The sequence below is a fragment of the Pituophis catenifer genome, unplaced genomic scaffold (assembly GCF_029215685.1).
Source record: "Pituophis catenifer annectens isolate HBS135680 unplaced genomic scaffold, rPitCat1.0.hap2 SCAF_8, whole genome shotgun sequence".
Classification (NCBI taxonomy): Eukaryota; Metazoa; Chordata; class Lepidosauria; order Squamata; family Colubridae; genus Pituophis; species Pituophis catenifer.
Window position 1 is genome coordinate 566,642 of NW_027256888.1, and position 17,126 is coordinate 583,767.

Here is a 17,126-nt window from a genome sequence, read left to right on the forward strand (position 1 = left end):
ATTATTCAATATATTTGCAGGATATGGTTATATAATTATATGGATCCATAGAAATCCAACACTTCAATTATATATTACACTATTTTTTCTCAACAGGACATCCATAACCATACTGTTTCCTGGAATCTACCCAGTAATAATAATTTCTTATAAAATCCACGCCCATGTTTCTTACAGTCTGCAACCACGTCAATGTCTCGTGATCATTAATGTAGCAGATTTTTGCCCCCAGATGTCTGGTCTAAATCATTCAACAGTCCTTTAACAGGAAAACATTCCTCCTGAACAGAAAATAGCTCCCTTCTGTGAATGACTGAAAAATACCACTGGAATATCTACCATTGCAAGTGTGAAGTTGCCACATCCTTGTAAGGAGACTACACCTAACCCTGCATCTGAGGCATCTATGGGGTATGCAGAAGCATTTTTCATTGTCTGGTGTCTTTAAAATTGGATCATGTCATACCATGTAATCCAGTGGTGGGTTTCAAATTTTTTTACTACCGGTTCTGTGGGCATAGCTTGGTGGGCGTGGCAGGGGAAGGATACTGCAAAATCCCCATTCCCACCCCACTCCAGGGGAAGGATACTGCAAAATCCCCATTCCCTCCCCACTTCTGGGGGAAGGATACTGCAAAATCTCCATTCCCACCCCACTCTGGGGCCAGCCAGAGGTGGTATTTGCTGGTTCTCCGAACTACTCAAAATTTCCGCTACTACATCTGATGTAATCTCAAATTCATAAAAGCTACACATTGAGAAGTACTAAAGAGACTTTCAAATATGAATTTGCAGGTGTGTTCTGTGAATAGCAAGAAAAATCTGGACATATGAAGGCTGATCTCTGTAGAGAGAGAAAAGAATTAGGGGGAAAAAAATGAAGAATAAAGAATAAGGTAGATAGAACCCCAAAGAGAAAAGTTACAGATTTTTTGTTAAAGATAAAATCACGGTGACAAGAGTTTGCCAATATAATCAAAAGGAACAAAACCTGACTGACATTGTCACCTGCATTGTTCTGTTAGTGACTAAAACGGTCTCTGTGCGCAGTATTCCTGAGTTGTTTTGCAGTTGGCCTTGTTGGCTGAATCAATTGGACATTGCAATTTAGCCAAATCTGGATGGCCGTGCTTATGTCCTGTTTTTGTTCTTCCCAAATATCTGTATTTTTACAAACCTAGTGCAATAAAATAAAATGGAAAAATGGAAAAGCTGAGCCAAATGTGATTTAGGTTTGTTGCTTTTGCTTCAAAGGAACCATATGGGGGAAGGGGAGAGGAGGGGAGGGGAGGAGAAGAGAAGGACTTTTAAATGTGATCCTGAAACATCCAAAGATTAGACTCATTCTTGATTTAAAGCCATCCAGATTTCAGGGTTGTTTGTTGTTGATTTGTTCCTTAAACCCAAATGAATAGGAACCATAGTTTTGAGTCCATGTCATCCATTGGCTGATTGGCTGAGCTTACAGAATGTCTGGTTTTTAAGTATAGTTAATTCTTATTAATGTCGATGGTGGGAAAATCTGGACACCTGCAGATTACAAAAGAAGAGATGGGTGTTCTTACCTGTATTTGTTTTCCTGAAAGCCATTTCTCCTGAAGGATAGAGCGGTGTTTCTCAAGTACGGAGCAATTGTGCCAAATTTAAATCACGTTGGCTCCATACGTAACCTGCCAGCAACTTTTATGTACCAAGCTTCTGTGTGGTATTGTAGGCAGATCTTTTCTTCAAATGCAGGTGGGTTTTTTTTAATTAGGAAAGGCAGTGAAGCAACAATTGCTTACTCACATTTGCTATGAAATCTGACCTGGGCCTTTCCTGCAGGAAGAAGGTCCCTGCATGGAAGTTTGCAAAAATACACAATATAAAAACACCCAATTGTAAATGTGAAAAATAGTCATACGTCACTTTTTTCAGTGAGGTTGTAACTTTGAACAATCACTAAATGAACTGTTGTAAGTTGAGGACTACCTGTAACAGGAAATCATGGGAGTCAGCAAACTTCCTGGTAAAAAGTAATGGGAAAGCTGTTGTGGTCTGCTAGCAGCCTGCGGAGCTGGCAACAGAGTCGGACAGTGAGGAGGCTGGCGAGGAACATGGGTCAGTCCTGGAGACTGGGGAAGGCCCAGATGAGGGCTCTGCGTCGGAGGCAGAGATGGGGCCAGGGCCATCTGGGAGTGATGTGCGGACTCCAGAGCCCCCGGAGTCGGACAGCAGAAAGGCAGAGGAACAGGAGGAGCCTGTTCCTAATGCACGCATGCGCAGAGCTGCCAGAAGGCAAGAGCAGCTAAAGCAAAAGGGACGACTCGGGAGTAAGGCCAGGAGATGATTGGTCCCTCCCATAAGGCTTAAAAGAGAAACAAAGGCACTTGGGCCTTTTGCAGGAAAGCAACGTTGCTAACTCTGTTTCCAGTCAGCTTCTCTTGTTTGTTTCTGAACTTCGTGGGGCTTTGCCAAGTAAGGTCTTTGGCAGGGTGTCATAGAAGATAAAGGTTGGTGATTATCCCGAAGGACTTCTTCCGAAGGACTTGTTTTGCAACTAATTGGGATTGGGATTCAGCTGGGAATGAACGTAATTCTCAGCTGTTACAATAAAATAGGCTTGTTTGGGACTAATTGTGTCTTGTAATGAGTCAGTAAGCCTAGGTCACAACAAAAGCAATTCTATCTTGTTGCCAAGAAAATCACTTCCGTATGGACCAAATCCAAGTCAGCTCCAGGAGACTTGACTTCACTTCCACTTCTAAACAACATGGGGAATTTCTCATTGGCTAATCTGCAGTTAGCCTGGTTGGTTATCAGAAAATATAAATAGGTGAAATAGATTATTGGTCCTGCTGCATTTTGTGATGGTTGTTGAGTTGAATTTAGACAAGAAGGACCTTATTTTAAAATGCTTTGAACAGTGAGGCTCATGCTACATGTCTAATTGAGGGCTCCTTGGTCCTCTCGTGAGTTCGGCTGTTTTCTTGCAGACGTATCATTACCCAAACTAGGTAACATCATCAGGGCTAGTAAAGAAGGGGGTTTGCTCTCAGTTTATGTTCTAGTGATTTGTCCTGTCATGTTGGTGGTCTTGGAGGTTTTTGTTTGTTTGTTTGTGGGCTTGTTTGGCAGTTCCTTGATTGGGGCATGGTTTGCTTGATTGATGGTCTGACGTTAACCTTGAACATCAGATTAACTGGAATACAAATTAGAATATAAACTGAGAGCAAATCCCACTCCTTTCTAGCACTGATGATTTTACCTAGTTGGGTCATGAACCGTCTGCAACAAAACAAGCAAGCTCAGAAAGCACCAAGGACCCTTCATTTCAACCCCGAGCTACAAATATTCTCCTTTCATGGTACATTCCTAACTTCTAGCCTAAATTAGAGTGGGTTGCCCTGAATTTGCTGGAAGAAAAGATCCTGTGGCAAATAAATAGATGTAAGGAGAGCATGTGGACAGAAGGATGACAGAATTTCCATCCATCCACTCATCTCAAGAAAGGGCAGCTTGAAAAACATCTCCTCCCTCCCTCTCTCTTCCTTATTCTTGAAAAAAAGTAGAATGGCAAGATGGACCAATAGATTGAGCAGAAGACACCTGGATTTTGTGGCACCCACCTAATGAATGGGCTCAGCCAAATTGTGTCTTCAAACCAATTCAATCCCCACATTCAAATTAAAGACCCAAATGAGATCAAGAAGGCCACTCAAAGGGAGTCACCGGCTTCTGCTAATCATCAGATACTTTCAAAACTTTAGGAGCAGAAGAACTCTTGTGCAGAATAGGCATATAAACAAAATAAACAGCAGGATTATCCGGCATTATGAAACTGGATTACCGAAGATTTATGTTCAGTACCAAGTATATAGAGAATAAAATCCATGCTCAAAGTATCTATGATTCATTTCTATAATTGCTTTGTTTATTGAAATATTCTGGCACTGCTGCAGAACCCCGCGGCTTAGATGAATTAATATTAATTTTATCTCCTCCCTATTTTCCTGTTCGTGAAACAATCTGGGTATTGTTTCCATTTGCGAAATCCCGTTGTGCCCTAATGTAACCAAGGCACAATGCCACCTTCCTCCCATCCCAAAATTGGGCATGATACTTCATGAGAATCATATCTCCAGACAGATACCTCATCTTCCCCTCTGAAAGAAAGGAGAGATTGAATCCGCTTGGTTTGCTTATGATGGACCTCATCCAGCTTCCCACACCAGCCCACCCTTGGAGACGGCCCAGGTCATTTACTGTAGGAGTCATATCCGATTGATTCCTTCTTTAGCTTTTCATTTCTTTGCTTTAAAGTCCTGGGAGATGAGTGCAAGAAGTGTTGGGAAAGTGCATGTTGCCACTCAGAAAGCTTAAGTGGTGTTTGTCAAATAGATTTGGGGGATGGGGCTAAATGGTGGTGTTTAAGGCCTGCCAGTCATCTCTTTAACTGTACCAGTTGGAGGCTACTTCTTGCCACAGTACAAAATTCATTAATGGACTATGATGTTTTTAACATAACAACATCATTTTTATAAGGCAACAAAGCAAAACATACGTCCACGAAAAGACAAGAAACCTGTGAAGATAATCATCCGTATGGATAAAATGTGGAAGCTGTAATCCAATTACGGAATGTAAACCTGAAAACAAGTTGCTTGCTCAAAGTAAATTGAATGTGAAATGATAGCTGTCTGATACAGCTGAATTCAAAACATTTCCTCTCTGGCATGTGGAAATGATACTTGGCAGGATTTGTGCATTAAGGTTCCCTTTCAAATGTGAAGATTCTGGCATTTGGTGAAGAAATTGTGGACTGGTTAGTTGTTCTTGCTGCATTTGTAATTTTTAATTGCTATTTTTTTAAAAAATGTGAGCATTTTGATCTCATGGCCCTCCTTCCTCCAAGATAAGGGATTCCCAAAGTCTCCATGTCAGTGGGGACATTGAGAATTTTTCTAGGATGTGTTATGAGAATTCCCCCAAAATGTTTGCTAGATGTAACAAAGGACCAGCCAACTGGGACTAACCATTTCTAAGAACGCTTCTGTAGGACACACGAATTATTATGCTTCAATCTGTTTTTTTTTTTTTTGCTCTGCAGCATTTTTTTTCCTTTTCGCCCCCTCCCACACACACCCACTTAAACAAAATCAGGTAGAGACTAAAGGAGCCACGGAATCTAGCGGGAAGGACATTATCAGCTTCAGAGTTCGTAAGACCAGGCCTTGGATGAATGTTGGACAGATGTTTACTTGCCTCTGGGCCTACAAGCACCCTGGGGGAATGAAAGGAACATCCACAATTAAACCCAATCCAGCTGCTTCAAAAAGGACAGCTGTCCATTCAAGCCATTGACCAGCAGAAATTAGATGAGAAGAAGAGCATAGGAATGAAAAGTGCCAACGGGAAGGAAAAATATTCTGTTGGCCCTTCTCTACAACCTGTGGACTTCAACTCTCAGAATTCCTAAGCCACAGGTGCCCACCCTGATCTAATCTAATCTAAAATTCATAAGCTAATGTACTACATATTAAAATATTTATTTGATAGATTCAGATGTGTGCCATGCTTTTACTTGGTGACACCCAAACTGAATGATAATACCTGAGCAGTATTTCTTTTTTAGAATTTTTTAAAAATAATAAATTGTACAATTTATTATTAAAACAGCATTCAAATCAATAGTTCAGTTTTTAGTATATTAAAAAGTATTCATGAAATGTGGGTGCTTACATTGCCAACTCATTATTATTCATAGTCCATATATCAATGAGACATTTAAGACTATTTCCCACCATTCTTACAATGCATAGCACCTCTCTGTCATTAACAGACGACAAAACCTCCATATTCATGACTTAAGGATCAATCATGAAAATAAAAACTTCTTCTTATAGATTTGCCTCTCTCCCCCCCCTTTCCATTGACATAATTAAACTAAACGGCAGAGGAGCTGTTAAAAAGCAGAGATCACCAAAGGTGGAAACTGAATTTTCCTCTCTTCCTACTAGGGCAGTGATAGCTAAACTTTTTGCCATCGCGTGCCAAAAGCGGGGAGGGAGGGGTGAGAGGGGTTGTGCACATATGTGCCCATACCCATAATTCAATGCACCCCGCCCCCCTGTGCATGCGTGTGTGACCCCCCCCGCGTTCCCCTCACTTTTGGCACATGACGGCCTGATGAGCCTGGTAGGCCCGTTTTTCACCCTCCCCAGGCTCCAGAGCCTTTCTTGGAGTCTGCGGAGGGCGAAAACGGCCTCCTCTGGAGGCCGGAAACTGCCTGTTTCCCGTCTTCTGGTGGGACCAGAAATGAGCTGGCTGGTGTGCGCATAAGCGCTGGAGCTGAGCTAGGGCAACGCTCATGTAACCACAGATATGGCTCCGCATGCCACTTGTGGCACTAGAGTATCACAGTCTCTCTTAGCAGCATGAAACCATTTAATATATAAGGACTGAGATGAGGGAGATTAATAAAAAGCAAAATATATCAATCTAATAATAAGTCCAAAGCTTCTGACTGTGCACAACAACCACAAAAATTAAATCAGAAAAAAAAATAGAAGGATTTTCCTTTCTAGGAGAAAAGATTAGCCTTGAGGGACATACATTAAAAAAAGGGGGGGGGGATGGGGGCTTCAGTTCTGTGCTTGTGGCTCCCATCTTGATTTTTTACACACAAAGAGGAAGCCATGGAGACTGGCTGACTGATCTTCTCCACCTCTTTGGTTGGGTGGGCATCAGCTTGAATGACCCAACCCCTCACAACTGCAGGAAGCAACCAGCTTGCCTTCCTGTTCGGCAAAGATGACTACTCACTGCAGCCTAAGCTACGTCTCTTCCATGTTGCTCCTGGCTTAACCCAACTTTGAAATTCCACGGATTAGCAATGGTCCCTTGACTGGTCATTCCTGAGCTGCTTCTCCTTCCTTCCATCCATGCAGAGAATGCAACGCTCATGGGTTGGTTGTGGGGTGGACTGGTCTATCGGTGCTCCCTGGTACTTACATAGATTGTTCCTTCCTTACTGTGACTTTCCTTTGCTTTCCCTGATATTTGCACACGTGGATGCCTGCAGCCCCAGCACCCCCTCCCACCTTCTCCCCTTTGATGCCAAGACAGAAATCACAACACAATCCTTTCAGCAGTTCCAAGAAGGCTCCACATCCATTTGCACTATTCAGGTGACCGTGAGGGCACAAATAAACCTCCAAGTGGCCTCAACGACTCTCAGAAAGAGTGCTAATGACCAGATGTCTGCAAGGGGTATAAATCCTTCCATCTTCCACCATTCAGTTAGAACTGAAGAAGCTTCTTGGATGAGAAGCGAAACTTATTCAAGGAAAAACAAAGAAAGTCCAGTTATCTCTTGAAGACACACTTATGGGACAATCATGACCTATGAATCTCCATAGACATCTAACAAAGAAGTATTTCCTTTTTACTTATGACATCTTCATTGTACAACCAAAGCTACAGGGGGCAGAGTGTTCTTACAATAATACATTCCTCTGTAAGATCAATGGAAGCAAAGAGGAAATGATACTTCAGTGTCAGAGAAACAAAACCAGCCACCTCTCTACCTTGCAACCAAAAGATCTTAAGACAAAGAAATGAAGGGAAAGGAAGCACCGTAGAATGTGGGCAGGAGGTTGGGAGACAAGAGGAACATGCTTTATGCAACTTGAGAAAAACAAAATACTGCCCACTGGCTGAAGGCTGAACAGAGCAGGAGCTTCTAAGGTTGAAGATTAACCAGCTATTAAGAGGGAGAGGTTTGCCAGGTCCTGCAGCCATCAAAGCTGGGCTTACTACTGGAAAAGAACACGGGTGCAAGATGCGTTTGCAATCCGCTGGAGTGAGAAGAACAGGATGTCTTCCATTCCGGTACTCAAGAAGCTATGAACAGACGGTACCGAGGCCAAGAAACTGAATTTGTCCTAAGATATTGTTTTGCTCCCGCTCTCTGCCATTCTTCCCTATGAGTTTGAAAAAAAAAGAGAAGGAAGAAATCCCTGGCAGAGTGATCAAGGTTTGCACCAACAATTGAGAGTATTACATTTGAGAGCCGGATTGTCTTTTCTTGACTCCTCCATGTGGGGTAGGTGAGACTTGAGAATGAGTTCATCACAGATTAGTTGTCCAGATTAGAGAGTTTGTGGGATTATTTACTCTCTTCCCTGAGATCTGTTTATGCAGGTTAAATGAACAAAGGCACTGCCATTTTTCTTGCAAGAAAACACCAAATGTTCACAGATGCCCAGACTCTTAAGCTTGAAGAAAGAAAAGAAAGTTTTGTAAAGCAGGTTAAAAATGGCTTTAACCTAGGCAAGTTTTTAATAGCTTTGCATTTTATTCTGGTTTGGATCGCTATTGGAAATGAATAAAAGCTAGCAGGGCAGTAAAGCCTTTTGTTCCCTCAACAGTTTTAGGGATTTCTTTCTAACTATGTGAAGTAAATATTAAATTCAGCTTTCCAAAATATACAAGTCATCTTTTCTCTATCCCCGCTACATTTTAACCTATCAAATATTTGCTAAAGCTCTAATGGAACTATGGATCCCATAGAGTAAATTCTATTTACGGCAAAGACAATATGGCTCTTTCCAGACTGAGGGTTCACGTGCAACTATTACAAATAATATTGTAAAAACATGGACCTGTTCCATCTTTCCCTTGCTGATAGGTTTCCTGTGGCAAGACTACAAAACAGCAGAAGTTGGAAAGAAACTTCTGAAAAGTTCCCTGTTGTTCAGACTCTGCCTTCCCCGTTTCCATGAATGAGAGAAACCAATTGTGCGCTAAAGCTTCATTTACCAATTGCTAGGCCTGGAAACAAAGTCTGCTTAAAGACTGTTTGTGTCGGAAGAAGAGGAAGCTTCCCTCCTTCTGCCTTGGAAATGAGGGGTTATTAACAGTCAAGCCTTCCCCATCTTTCCATTTCATTCAATTCAGTCCCCATCAGTCAACATTCAAACCCCGCCTTAGCCACGAGAGCCGGCTGGGTGACTTTGGGCCAGCCATCCTCTCTCTCGGCCCAGCCCACCTCGCAGGGTTGTTGTTGTTGTGGGGGAAATAGGAGGAGGAAGGTGTGTTGGAAAAGTTTGCTGCTGCCTTGAGTTATCTGTAAAAGTAATAAAGGCAGAATGCAAATCAATAAATCTTCATTTAGACAGTTCATTTAGTTCGAAGTTACAACAGCACTGAAAAAAGAGACCTATGACCACTTTTCACACTTATGACCATGGCAGCATCCCCACGGTTATGTGATTTACATCTGAATGCTTGACAACTGACTCATATTTATGACGGTTGCAGTGTCCCGAGGTCACGTGATCCACTTTTGTGACCTTCTGACAAACAATGTCAATGGGGTAGCCAGATTCATTTAACAACGGTGTTACTAATTGAACAACTGCTGAGATTCCCTTAGCAAACGTGGCAGGAAAAATCGTAAAATGGGGCGAAACATAATTCATAAATTTCTCCACAGAAGGTTAACTTAACCACCAAAAGTCCAGTCTGAATGCCAGGCTAATGATTTGCCCACCCTGGAAGACCCAGAGAAGAAGAAATGGAAGAAAAAGGCCACTCGGAAAACACAGCTTGTTCTGCCTGCCCATCAGAAGTCCATTGGACGGCATGGGTGTGTGTGTGTGTGTGTGTGTGTGTGTGTGTGTGTGTGTGTGTGTGTGGTTTTTGGCAACAGGTCCATCTTCTTGGCAAGTAAGCGTGATCGGAGGTTCCTGAAGCCAAGTCTCAAGTATCGCTCTCAAACAAATTATCCTTTCATTGTGCAAAATCTGAATCACACCTACAACATGGCGGACGTCGATGCCTCCCAATCCCCTTCCATTATCCCCCCCCCGCTCAAAAACGCCATTTGACATTTTCCCCCAGAAAAGTTGCCTCAGTTCATCTTCGTCTCAGGAGGCCAAAACGAAGGGCTGTGTGAAAAGGAAGATTAACTTCCCCGTGACTTGATGCCAACGCAGATTAGAGAAGAGGGGCAAGAGGGTCTGTGATGGAAATGCATTCCAAACATTTTTGACACATCTATGTGGCCTTCAGTGTGAGTCAGAAAGAGAAGCAAGAAAAGTGTGTGTGTGTGGGGGGGGTTAACCATGGAACATCTCCCAATTACATGCTGCATGACGTTCCTGGTAAATTCAGGCTGAGTGTTCTGCTTTTGGGTTATCTCTCTTTGCTTATCTAGCTCTTTGCCCATCTGGGATGCTTTTGCTGTGAGGAAAAATGTTCATGAAGGTGTAATATTTCAGAAAGAGGGTGTGATGTCACCTGAATTTCCCAAGAGGCTCCATTCTCAGGAGGGGGGACTGTCCAGTTAAGTTGAACTATGTTCACCAGTAATTTAATTTAACTGTCTCAGCCGACAGTGAGGACCAACCTGGAAATGTCCTAAAATCATAAAAGGTGAAGGAGACAGACGCCAAAGAGATGACATTGCATTGATTCATTCTGTCCTCTCTGGAAGTCTTCAAACCTCTTCTCCTGAGCTGGCCTCCTCATGAGTGACCACCGTGTCCAAATGAAGAATTTAGCCATGACTATATCCAAAAGAATCAGGATGTCTTCAGTCAGAAAAGAGGCAGAAAAAAAGATGCAGTAGATGTTTAACCCACAGAATGTTACTAACCTCGTTTTTTAAAAAATGCCTTGAAAAGGAAAACCAAACAGGCGAAACATATGGAAATGCATTTTGTAATGTAAAACAGCATTTGTATTCATAATGGGTCGTTTGCAGCCGAGGAGCCACACTGGATGCATCTCTGTAAAATACATTCCCAATATAATCAGTGTGCAATGACCACAGTTGTTTTCTAGTTGGCTGCAAGGCCGAGTAACACAATAACCACAGGATACTCACCAAATTTAATAATTTACCAGACTTACTTAGGTAACGTGTGTCGAGCAACGGGCAGCCAGCGCTAAGTTTTCTATTCTTATTGCAAAATATATCGAGGCCATTAAAAACAAAACAAGGTAAACTTTCGTATTCCCCCCATTTCATTCCATTTCAGTAGATGTGTTGCATGCATTCAATATTCAGCAGCACACTAATTAAAAACAAAAAGAAAAAAAAGGAAAAGTCTCGACCATGTAACATGAGCAACTTTCCAGTTCTAATTATACTAACTATTCCATTCTGAAAAGAAAGTCTCACCAGATAATCAAATCAAGAAAAAAGTGTTGAAGGAACACAAAAATCGTTTTAGGAAATGGGACTTAAAAAACAAGATTAGATGCTGCCATCAGCGTTCAAGGAAAAAGGCTCATAGAAAACCACCTGTAAAAAGGAAGATTGGTCATATAATTAGTCTGACAGGTTCTGGAGAACCGGTGGCGAAAATTTTGAGTAGTTTGGAGAATCAGCAAATGCCACCTCTGGCAGGCCCCAGAGTGGGGTGGGAATGGGGATTTTGCAATAGCCTTCCGCTGCCATGCCCACCAAGCTACACCCACAGAACCGGCAGGGAAAAAATTTGAATTTCACTCCTGGGGATATGTAATATTTCACCTTTCTTCCAAAACTGGTAGTCTACGGGATTCTTGCAGTTGAAGTTTTCAAGTAATTCAAAACCTGGTCTTTTCCTTAGTAATCCTTTCATATGCATTTTGCTAGTGAATAAATACTCTTATACAAGTTCTCTGCAACTTAAAGAAAATGTGCATGCATCACTCAGAAAATTAATTACTGATATTAAAACTTAATTACAAACATTAGTATTTTTCTACTACCGATGTAATAAATGAAATGATGCTTGCCTGTCAAGCAAGACAGCATATTTCTAATACTTTTAAAAATACTATAGAATCAATCTCCTTAGCTGAGAAAAAGATAAATATGTCCTCTCCTGAAATCTGTAACAATTTGCTAATGTTGTGTTATCAGCAGACAGGAAAAATATGGTACCTTTTCAGCGAAGGAATTATAACAGTAAAGAGGATTCCAGGCAGCTGAATCATAATGATAACCCTCCCATCCTGGACATAAACTCTTTCAACTCCTACCCTCAAAACGACACTATAGAGCCCTGCACACCAGAACAACTAGACACAAGGACAGTTTTTCCCCGAACGCCATCACTCTGCTAAACAAATAATTCCCTCAACACTCTCAAACTATTTACTAACTCTGCACTACTATTAATCTTCTCATCGTTCCCACCACCCATCTCCTTCCACTTATGACTTTATGACTGTAACCTTGTTGCTGGTATCCTTAAGATTTAAATCGACTGTTTCCCTATGACTATCATTAAGTGTTGTACCTTATGATTCTTGACAAATGTATCTTTTCTTTTATGTACACTGAGAGCACATGCACCAAGACAAATTCCTTGTGTGTCCAATCACACTTGGCCAATAAAGAATTCTATTCTATTCTATTCTATAAAATAGTTGAGAGGGCAAGAGAAATAACTGTCAAAAGTGCAAAAGGAAGAATCTGCGGCTTTGTAGATAAAGTTGAGACCTTTCTCTGGAGACCGGAAGACCCAACACAATGGCTCTCAGAGTAAGTGCACATTTAGGGAAAGGCAAGCCCAAGAGGAACTGGATGGCGGGTGAGTGTTGTTAACACAAGACACATTTAATAAGCAGGGACAGCAAGGTGAAAAATTTAGACAGCATCATCAGACCCTCAGCTGGTCTGCCTTGAAGGTATCTCTGGGGAAACTAAGATAAGACTGGAGTGTTGGAAGCTCCCTAGCAGCTGGCCTGTTACACAATCATCAAGAGTAGCCTGGGGGTAACAAACCTCTCATTACTTCTGCCTACCTGCTCACAGAGGAATATCTAAATCATGGCGATATTCTAATTAGTGTATGGGCCGTCCTTCACTGTATGATTTCTCAGTGTTGGCATGGCTGATTCTGCAAATCTAAGGATGAATCAGATTCTGCAAACTAGTCTTGAAAATGGCTTTCAGTTTTGAGCAATATTCTTCCTCCCCAAACACCTTTTTACGTTAAATTGCCATAATTTTAAAATTTTTAACCCTAGTTTAATTTTTAATTTTTCTGCATTGTTTTATTGATTGGTTATGTTATATTGTACACCATCCAGAATGCCTCTTTGAGGGTGATGAGTGTTTAGAAATATGAAATATGATAAATAGCAATAGCAACAGCCCTTAGACTTATATATACTGCTTATATACATATATATATATATATATATATATATATATATATATATATATATATATATATATATATACCGCTTATAGTGTTTTAAAGCCTTCTCTAAGCAGTTTACAGAGTCAGCCTCTTGCCCGCCACAATCTGGGTCCTCTATTTACCCACCTTGGAAGGACGGAAGGCTGAGTCAACCTTGAGCCTGGTGAGATTCGAACTGCAAAATTGTAAGCAGCTGGCAGTCAGCAGAGTTAGCCTTCAATACTGCACTCTAACCACTGCGCCACTATGGCTCATGAATATTATAGTTATCCATCCATTTTTCTGTGACTTGACTGTAAATTGACTTTTAAACTTTTAAGCCATTAAAAGTTGCTGAAATACCCTGCTTCTCTTTCAAATAATAAATATTTATGGATGTGGAGATCTTTATTCTAGGATTAATGATTAGATGTAAACCATATATTTCTTTAATCTGATTTCTGTCTCCTCTCCTCATTCCCTTTCCTTTCTTACCTGCCTTTTTTCTTATACTGTACAGACGAATCTCTGGAAAACCAAAGAGGGAAACAATGAAAGCTATTTAGATACTACATCAGCCCTAAGCCTCACTGAATGGATGCTTTCTTCAAAACCTTGGATTTATCTGCTGATGAAACTTATGGGACCTAACCATTACCTACATTGATTCTGGTTTTCTCACTGAAACTTCATAGGTGTGCTGTGATTTATCCTCAGAAGACAAAGTACTTCCATCAATCCCTTTCACCACACTGTTTTCCTGGTCAGGTTTCTGCCAAGCCCCAATTTTTGATGGGATTCTAGATTTTCAGACTTGTTTGCAAAGGTACCATTACAAGTGAATGAAATGAAGTTGTGCAAAGGATCTTTGGCTGTAGCTTCCATCAATTCAAGAAGGAACTGAGTCCAGAAGGAGCCGCAAATTGGGCACAAAAACTGGATGAGACAGTGCAATTTCCAGTTCTGAGACCCCTGGGGCCTCATCTCATTTAATTCTGGTATGATTATTTCCACTTGATGGATCCAATCTGAAACCATTGCCATATTTTATTATTGTTTTTTCCCTAATGCCATCACTCTGCTTAACAAGTAATTCCCACAACACTGTCAAATAACTTACTAAGACTTGTATTACTATTATTCTTCTCTTCCTTCCTAGTACCTATCTCTTCCCACTTATTACTATAACCATGTTGCTTGTATCTTTCAATTTATACTGTTTTTATTTGTTTCCTAGTATGATTTGATAGCTTATTAGTAACCTTGACGATCACTAAGTATTGTATCTTTTTATTCCCGATGAATGTATTTTATTCTCCTTATGTATACTGAGAGCATATGCACCTAAGACAAATTCCTTGTGTGTCCAATCACACTTGGCCAATAAAGAATTCTATTCTATTCATCTATTCATTATACTATTGTTTTTCCATTCCTTCTCTTGAGGGGGCAAAAAGGAACCTTAACAGTATTTTCAATGAAAACAATTTGATAAAAGCAGCAGTGGTGCACAAGACAATAAAAGCAACAAAAATATTGCAAGTAAAATGGAGGGTTTTTAATACATATATATTAAGACAGTCTAACAACACATTAAAAAGCAATCTGGTCAACCAGTTTATCTTCAGATGCTTGAGTGGGAGTACATTAAACACAGCACCAACTCAAAAAAAGACTCTAATCCTAATACTCAAAATCCACAGAAATGAAAAGGATCAAAGAATGTCCAAAAGATTTCGATCCAGGACAGGACAATCCATAGTCTCAGTGACTCATACAGACTCATTCTCTGACTTGCCTTCCGAGATAGCAAACGTGAAAATCAGATGGTGGCGAAGATAGTGACTGTGTGATCAAAGCTCCCCCCCCCACTTTTAAACCTTGGTTGCAATTCTGTTATTTGTTTTTTAGCTCCCCTGCCAACTCTTCACCTTTGGAAAAAGAACTGCAATTAATATAACATGAATTTATATTCTGTGCAATTTAGTCTTGCTTCAAATCCTCTGCATTCCTTTATCCATTATTGGGTGTCCTACATGGGCAAAATTTCTTATAGAAGCATAAACAAAAATGGGGTCGGAAAAACCATTTGCACAAGCAAAAGCACAAAGTTTAGATATTATTTTTGGTTTTCTGATTTTTGAGTCACAGCAATTGAACTCACAGGATTCTCCCTAGGCACAAATGCCAGAGCAATACTATTAATCACCTACAATTAGCACCTATGATCGCATGCAGGTATCACCAGCAAGCATTTCAAACAGAACGCAGGTAGTCCCCGACTTACCACCACAATGGAGCTCAAAATTTCTCTTGCTAAGTGAAACATTAGTTAAGTGAGTTTTGCTCCGTTTTATGACCTTTCTTGCCACAGTCACTAAGTGAATCGCTTTGGTTGTTAATTTAGTAACATGGTTACTTTGTATGTCAGAAGGTCGCAGTGACCCCGGGACACTGCGACTGTCATAAATATGAGTCTGAATTTTTTATCATGTGGGCATGCTGCAACGGCCATAAATGTGAAAAACGGTCATAAGTCACTATTTTCAGTGGCGTTGTATCTTTGAGAATGGTGACTAAATGAACTTTTGTAATGGTTTATTGCCTGCATCTTTTTAAAATCTTGGCTGGAATACTTCTAGTCTCGGACTAACTTGCAAGATCTGCGAGCAACATCACGAAGAAGGAAGGGCTAAAATAACATTTGTTCTGGAATTTGAAAACGTTTCTCTTTGGCTGACAGCAAATGACAGGCAGCATTTTGTGACCTTCTCAGAAAAAACTGTGAGGACTTTCATTTGAGTTATTTCTAATAAGTATAATTAGTACTTACATATTAGAAACAACCATAAAGCACTTTACAATAAAACTGTTTAAAAAATCCATTCCAACTTGATAAAGCAACGAATGAAAACAAACAATTAAGCATCTGAGATTAAAAGAACAGCTATAAAATTGATTAGCAAGCGTGTTGCAACACTAAGATTACAACAAAAAGGAAAAAGAGCTGCTACTTAGAAGCCTCCTTCCATTTCCTTTTTTTTCTTTTTTTGCAAAGGTCACTCAACTGGGCAGCCAAGGCAGCATTGCTGCTGAGAAGTAACCCTGGCCCTGATTAAAATGGAATTGATTAGATAAGACAAATGGTCTTAATTAGAGTTTTGGTATCTGCTGTTTCATTTTATTTTTTGAGGAGAGGTGTCGTTTCCAAATCCTTTAAAGAAGACAGGGCCACTTCCAGCTTAATGGAAGGCTTTTGCCTACTCACGGCATCCTGGTAGGATATTAGAAGCCCCCAAGGGCAAGAAAACCAACCCAAGAGGAGCAAGGCTGAGCAATTATCACCCCACTGTTTCAAGGTTTAGAAATGAAAGCTATCTTTAAATAATACCTAAGGACCTAAGCTTTAGGAAGAGCAAAATTTAAGTCATAAGAGGGCAGAAAACGCTCTGCTCAAAGCGTCTTGCAAGCATGTCCCACCATCCTGCCAAAGGTTGTATCAGCTACCTCCACAAAGGAGGGGGACAACTTAGTTTCCAAAGCCCCTGAAGGCAGGATGAGAAATAATGGATGGAAACTCATCAAGGAGAGAAGCAACCTGGAATTGAGGAGAAACTTCCTAGCAGCGAGAACAATTAACCAGAGGAACAGCTTCCCTCCAGAAGTTTTGGGTGCTTCATCACTGGAGGTTTTTAAGAAGAGACTAGAGAGCCACTTGTCTGAAATGGTCTAGGGTCTCCTGCTTGAGCAGGGAGGGGTTGGACTAGAAGACCTCCAAGGTGCCTTCCAGCTGTATTCTGACTGACTGAGCTCTTCAAATGAACCAGGAGCCAAATCACTTGGAAATGTCCAGAAATGCCACTCCTTCAGAGACTGGCAATGAATATTTCTCCAAGTTTCTTCTTCAAAGCTGTTGCCATCGGTTCTTCTATCCATGTTGCTATTTACAATCCTCAGCAG